Below are 6196 nucleotides of genomic sequence, written 5' to 3' on the forward strand. Positions count from 1 at the left end.
ATTCAATACACGAACTCCCTGCAATTGTTTTGCATGGCTTGGAAAATTTGACTAGGAAAATTATAAAGAGTCACGGTAAAGTGACGGGAACCACTTCGATAAATAACAGGCAACAGTACATTAACGCAGCCACAAAAATAAATTGCGGAAAAATAAAACTTGATTTCTAACTCCGATTTTACGCATTTATTTTTAGGACACTAACAATAGATAAAATAAAAACTAAATTTTATTAATATTTATAATTATTTAAATAAGTTTAACCAGATTATAAAACGCACCCGTGCGAATTTAGTCCGGTCTGGTTGTTGGTAATAAAATTGTTTTGAATACCAAGTAAACTTATTAATTTTTATACAATAAGGAATAAAAATAGTATAATTTTTAGATAAATGTTAATTAAAAACACTTTCACATTTCTGTTAGATAACATAAAATGATTTATTGATTTTTTTATTGAAACCATTTATTTATACAAATTTTCCATTTCACTGTCCATTTATGCTAGTACGATCTTATTGTATTACGCAGTGTAGATGTATGTGGTTTCGCTAAGCTACTGTTTAAGTCACGATTACTCTGAGTGCTAATATTAGTCGCGACACAAAAGTAAATCATGGTATAGTTATATAGACCAGGAATATAAAAGACCTTGCCATATTGCGGAAAAATGTAGAACTAAATGAGACGATCGATACGACCCAGGCTATGATTTTTATAGTTTTAGTAAGGCCATAAGTTGAAAGGAGTTAAAATTAAATAAGTACTTAGTGTGTACATTGTCAATACAAAAAAAAACTGTAATTTACTGAAAGATAATGAAATAAACAAGAGGCACAGTCAATGATTTTATTTCTAAAAATATTTAATTCAAATTTAATTGTTTTCATCAGTGATATGTGTAGATATAGATTTTATTTTGGGAAAATAAAAAACCTGGAAGCTTTGAACACGTGTCGATGTTAAATAATAGGTTGGCATGTGACGTGATGCCAGATTAAGCAAGTGTCGAGTTGTGTTCGCTTCTAGGAAGGCGGAATCGATTTTTATTCACAACTAAATCCTCGTCCTCCGCGTATTTTTGGGATTAGAGAGTTGGGTTTTGCGGCTTGTTTCTACTTATTTTTTAATCTTTTTAATGTTCATAGTTTGGACGATTTAATTATCTTATTGGGTTTGAATTTTTAAAATAAAAGCATTTAAGTTGTAGTACTGTATTACAGGTTTAAAATATTTACAGATTACTGAATAATCTTTTTAAAACAATTGTTACTTTTTTATTATAGAGATATTGAGCTTATTTGATCTAGACTAAAATACAGCAATGTTTTGTTATTTAGCGACTTTAATCCTGGCGGAAACGTACAATTTTCTTTTAATTAGAAAACGTGAAAAAGTCTTTTGTTTTATCGGTTTCTAAGTGTAATAGTTGTACCAATTTTAAATCAAGATATTGTAGATAAGTAGAATATAATTGTCTTATGTTGGTTTTTTATATGGTTTAAGAGTATAGAAGAAACCAGAAAGAAAACCGTGGCCAACGCCATCTGTTGTAACATATACTTTTATGGAATAACCACTTCAATCATAGTATCACGTTCGTGTGGTGAATAAAAAAAAACGGTACAGTATGAGTGGTCAAACAACAGCTGTCTTCGAGACGAGAAAAAAGGAAATAAGGGCGAAAAAATCGAATGTATCGTGGTTTAGAAGCGTGCCGCCTTGTACCGCCTCTTATTGCGTTTTTACTTAGGGAATTTACTTTTTATTCTTACCGAGAAGGATAGCCGGCGATCGTTTATACGTGGCCAGTAGCCATATGCTATTATTCGAATTAAGAAGCGGAATAAATGATTTTTTTTTATTTAAAAAATACAATATAGGCCATAACCAAAAAAAAGTACTTGGAACACGGAGTGCTTTTGAAAACAAGCTATCAAGCGTAGCCCGTAATTGTATATTTTTTAAATGTGAATCTAGGTTATCAAGATTTTCAAGCAAGCGTGTGGAACCAAATAAACAAAATTAAATTGTTTTTTTGACCTTAATATCATGACACCGTAAGTATTTGTATTGTAAAAACATAACTGAAGTTGCCGTTATAGTTTTAGAAGTAAAATTTTCTCTTAAATTCCATTTTAGTTAAATTATAAAAAACTACAGACAACAATGCTATGAATGTTGGAAGGCGAAACGATCTTAGGTTTGTGGTTAAAAAGTGGTTGCAAGCCTACTTCGTTAAAAAAGGGATTCTAAAAGGAGTCATTTATCACTTTTTTTTTATATATCATTGTAGAATATTGGTGGGTGTGTGCGAAAAATCGCAAATTAACGGAATCGTAGCCTGGCGCCAATTTCATTAATCACTATTTTGTTATTAGTTAGTTCTAAAAAAAGATTTTTTTATATAAAGTTAACAGCGGGTTAGTAATCACCGGCAACCTAGAACATCCTAAATCAGAAGAACTATAATAAGTTTGCGATGTATTTAAATAGTCATTATCTCGTATACGAGTACATCTCCATTATGGGGCTTCTTTAGTTAGGTTCAATTAGGTCTTAGACAATGGCTATTTGCGGGTCGGTTATTTCATACACACATTTGAATATGTCTTTAGTGGCCAGTTTCCCAGCTACGCTTAATCATTCGTTAGTTTTGTTCGATAAACTCATGAAATGCCTTTCCGAACTACGTAACTTGAGTTTTATTCCGTTAATACATATGTCAAGCTAACATTAAAGTATCGCTAGATAATGACAAAATAAGTGGATAGTTTAAAAACCTATAAAAGTACCTTTAGATGTATGTATGAGATAATGTTACAAGTTTTGCTCTACGACGTATAGTTGCCGAATAACAAACATGTGAAAGTATGTATATTATATTGATAGGTAAAACTCATAGAAAAGAGTTGTCAATGTAATTCAGAATAGCATGTTACAGGTATCGTTAACATAACCGTATTTATAAATACCTATATGATTGTGTCATAGTTTTAGGAAATTAGTAAAATACCGCATAATATTTGAATACTTTTACATTAAAATAATTTTGAATTAATGTTATGGCATATTTTTAAATAAATTAAAGTCTTTGTATATGAAATTGCAAGAAAATTTAGAATTAGTTAGGTATATGTTTAATTATACTCGATATGCACTATGAAACAACTTCTGTATTGACTTTCTAAAATTTTCGTTTTATATTTTTATCTATTCACTTTAATAATTTTGATTTTCTACTAATTACTTTTCCGGAAAATGTTAAATAAAACATAAAAAACCTTTGGGTATATAATTGAAACGGTTCTTACGTTTAAAAACTTAATTTATGGTTATTACAATCGAATTCTAAAACAATACCACCTGAAAATATTAAAGCTATGAAGAAGAAATTCTATTTTTCTAAAATTATGCCATTTATTGATTCGTCCATGACATATTGCCGTAATGTACATATTAGTATTGTAACTCGCAAAAAGTGAGAAACGAAACAGTTACTTTGTGAGAAATTTTAGAATTTTTTGTTCAGATAAAGTCAATTATTGTGGTTAAGTAAATTCAGCATTGTAAACAAATAGGATAAAAAAAACAATCGGTACCTCGGCAATAATAGTATATTCTAGAATATTAAATTTTTAATGTATGTCAAAGTATTATTAGTAAAAAAACCAGTAGTTTCAGTACAAAAAAATTGCTAATAAATATATTTACTGTGTTTTTTCTCATCTGTGAAAAAAATGCAAAAAAAAAAACTTGTATATGGATTTAGACAACATAGACGAAGGTTGGGATTGAAAGTCAAAACAAACTATGAGCATAATAAACAAGTTAAGAAAAACAACTTTAGTTACGGTATTATTTTTAAAATAACTACGTATAGGCACCGTACGGTCGTATCAATCTTACTTCTTACTAATGTTATAAATGCGAAAGTTTAGATGGATGGATGGATAGACGTATGTTTGTTAGAGTTTGTAGCCTAAACGGCTGAACGGATTTCAATGAAATTTGGTATAGATGTAGACAATAGTCTGGAAGAACACATAGGCTACTTACTCTTTTATTTCTTTATATTCCACGCGGACAGAGTCGCGGGCAAAAGCTAGTAAGAAATAAAAACAGAGCGTGCGCACACCTTAAAATAAACTATAGCATAATTGGTTAGTCTTGTTTCGATTGTTATGATATGCGCACACAACTCGATTTGTAGTTGTGCAATTAAACAGTTGAACGGGCTAAACAATCGACAAGCGCACAACTGTTTAGTCAAAGGTGTACGGACGCTCTTAGTTAAAACATAATTTAATAACATCAACGTTATGGTTACATTCATTGATATAGCCAGACCAGGCTAGTTTAATTTGGGATGAGTTGACACATATTTTTGAATCTCTTTTCAGATCTTTGCAAGTTGCATCATGACGTATTTCCTTACCGTAAGTATGTGGGTAAATGGCAGGTTTCAAAGCCAGGATCTGCAGGTTAATGAAGTGTTTAAGCCCTCAGCTGCCTTCGCTCTACGCTCTATGCGAACCGTTTGAAATATTAATTAAAATCAAATGTTAAACACGTCATTGATTTTTTTACATAGGTAAAGTATATGTGCCATTATAACAATACATGCCAAATTCTCGAATATGTTTTTTTTGGTTTTCATAACTTCTTCGTCTTAACTTCATAATGCTATTTAAATATCTAGTGTGCGGCCGCGACTCTCATGAATATTCAAGCGCAGTTTTTACCCGTAACGGTGACATAAAATTTGTATTGTTATTGAAAAAAATAGACGTTCTATAACAATTAAGTCTTCGGACAAAAGAATAATTTATTTTTAACCGCGTTAGGTTTTGTCTTCTGTGTTTTGGTATGCGAATATCTTAACTTACTTATATAACTTTAAATTAAACATAAAAAGGTTTATTGGCATTTGTATTTATTTTATTTATTTATTAAAATATTTCTTACATAAACAATAGTCTACTAGTTTATAATTGACTAGCAAAATGTATTAGGAATAAACATTTATTATCTATTTTTTTTTACGACCAAAATTATATTCCCGTTTTTGTAAAATTTTCGATCGTTCAAAGGAAAGTTTTAGGGATAACAAACAATAAGGTAAAGTTTTTAATAAGTCTGCAGAGAAACTAGAACTCGAAACTAACGAGCAAACATATGTAGATATAAAAATGTGCCCAGACGGCATTATACGTATCCGTAATCTCTGTCCACCTTTCAAGGTAACGTCGTTAGTTATTATTGAAAAACATTTAACTATAGGTAAAAAAATGTACAACATTTTGTTGTAGAAACTATTGAACTTTTAAAAAACTATTTCAGTCAAATGAGTTATGTAATATTCTATTGTGTTTTTTTAACTTATGTATTTACATTGAATTAGAAATAATGAGTTTACTAAGCAAAAATACGGTAGTGGATATTTTCAGCATTTAAATTTTTTATTTAAATTTATCCAAAAGACATATTTAACTAAATCGATACAGAAAAACACTTGGGTCGTAATAGAAGTTCTGGGGTTTGAGACATAAAAAACTATATTTATTTTATCATTACTGGCTAACTATACGTCTCCCCACTGAGAGGCTCGGAGCCTACCTATAAGGAGTGAATACCATAGTCAACCACGCTGATGCTCTACGGATTGGTTAACTTGACACATGTCTTTGAATTTCTTCGCTGACATGTACAGGTTGCATGTATTCCTTTACTGTTAGTCGGTCGAACGTCAATTCTAAATGCAACACGAGTAATTCTAACCTACTAGTATTAGTTATTTAATTTCCGTAACACTTGAGGTAAAAATTAAACACAATATGAGACAAAACTGACCGTTTAATAAATGTATCCAGCACACAAACATATTTGGTTACAATCTTAATTAACTATATCTCTTCAAACTCTTCATATTATTCTATTTTAAGCCACTCTAAAGTTAATGTGGATTTAAATACAATAATCACGATACTTAAACATATTAAAGTAAAGCAAATCACATTTGACACGATACTCGTTTTTAAAATAAATAAATAAAATAAATCTTTTTATACCGTTATAAATAATCTGACTAAATTACAAACTACACCCGAAGTCACAAGACATTATATGTGATACACATTACTACATTAATAGGTAACTTCACCGTTTTATTATATTGTACATTTCGCTTAATATC

The sequence above is a fragment of the Papilio polytes genome, unplaced genomic scaffold, assembly GCF_000836215.1.
Source record: "Papilio polytes unplaced genomic scaffold, Ppol_1.0 DF824180.1, whole genome shotgun sequence".
NCBI lineage: Eukaryota > Metazoa > Arthropoda > Insecta > Lepidoptera > Papilionidae > Papilio > Papilio polytes.